Here is a 1,336-nt window from a genome sequence, read left to right as displayed (position 1 = left end):
TAAAGATAATTATTCAACATTCTAATTAGTTTAACTATACTTGATAAAAAATAGAAAATAACAATAAGAATGAATAGAAATAAAATGATAAAATTATATGAAATATAAATTCAAACATAAATAAAGATAGAATAGAAATAAACCATTCATAAATGAGAAAATGATAAAGTTGTATTAAATAATGAATAATTTAATTCAATAAATGAATTAATTGAAAATATTCAACATAAATTATTAAATATATTTAATTAATTTGATTTTCATAAGAACTAAACAATTTACTTTTATGTTTTATTAGTTTGAATGAATTGAGTTCATTTCAACATAAATTTAATTTTAGAGAATGAAATATTTAACATAATATTATTAGATAAAAAATAGAAGAACAATGTAAATGAATAAAAAAAATAAATATAATAATATGAACAAATACTAACTTGATTTTCAAAAAAAAATAATTAGAATTTATATAATTTAATGAAAATAAAATAATAAATAAGAAATGAATAAATTAAATAAATTTACAAAAACATTTTATTTTATATTACACGAAACAATATTCAATTAACTACTTGTTTATTTCAATTTATTTTAATTATTTATTTTTATTAATAAAGGATATTACTTAAATAAACACCATTGTTGAATTTCTTCTATTTCTCTAATCATTTCATTTGTATTTAACAAATAATTAATAAATTGGTTGTTCTTATTTTTATTATTTTAAACAATAGAAACAATATTTAAATACAATGAAATAAGTAATTCAACAATTTTTAATATCAACACATATAATAAAATAAATATAATAAATAAATAGATTAATAGGATAAATTAGATAAAATCAAGTAAATTTAATTGATTTCATTATTTTTGTTATTAAATTGAATTAATGTATTAAAATATCAATATCAATGAAACACATGAATTCTATTTATATCTATCGTTATTTTCATAAAAAAAGAAAGAAAAAAATTAATCAACATATTGTTTTATATAATATTATATATTTATTTTATCATTAACCAAATGAAGAATTTATAAAATGATGAAATAATAATGGATTAAATAAATAAATAAAATAATAGTTTAAATGAAACAATTATCTAAATTTAATCAAAAATTCATGTTTTCATTTTTTTATTGTAAGACTTTAATTATTAATAATAAAAATAAATAACAAATTGGTATATTATGATTAATCTATTTATATGTAAAATAACAAAATTCAACAAAAGATTCAAAATGACAAAAATGAAAGAAACAAAAGAATCATCACAAAATAATCTCATATTGTTATTCTTCATACTCATTTATGTTAGTGTTTTATATTATA

The 1,336-nt window shown here is 14.1% G+C and overlaps 6 annotated features.

Annotated features, from left to right (window-relative positions):
• Positions 1 to 46: 46 nt before the first annotated feature.
• Positions 47 to 142: a microsatellite.
• Positions 143 to 173: 31 nt separating this feature from the next.
• Positions 174 to 254: a microsatellite.
• A 92-nt stretch (positions 255 to 346) lies between these two features.
• Positions 347 to 521: a microsatellite.
• A 54-nt stretch (positions 522 to 575) lies between these two features.
• Positions 576 to 616: a sequence feature (AT_rich).
• Positions 617 to 738: 122 nt separating this feature from the next.
• Positions 739 to 854: a microsatellite.
• A 92-nt stretch (positions 855 to 946) lies between these two features.
• Positions 947 to 1,180: a sequence feature (AT_rich).
• Positions 1,181 to 1,336: the final 156 nt, after the last annotated feature.

The sequence above is a fragment of the Entamoeba dispar genome, genomic scaffold (assembly GCF_000209125.1).
Source record: "Entamoeba dispar SAW760 scf_1105229463755 genomic scaffold, whole genome shotgun sequence".
Classification (NCBI taxonomy): Eukaryota; Evosea; order Mastigamoebida; family Endamoebidae; genus Entamoeba; species Entamoeba dispar.
Note: the sequence above shows the minus strand (reverse complement) of the source record. Positions and strands in the feature narration are given on the sequence as shown.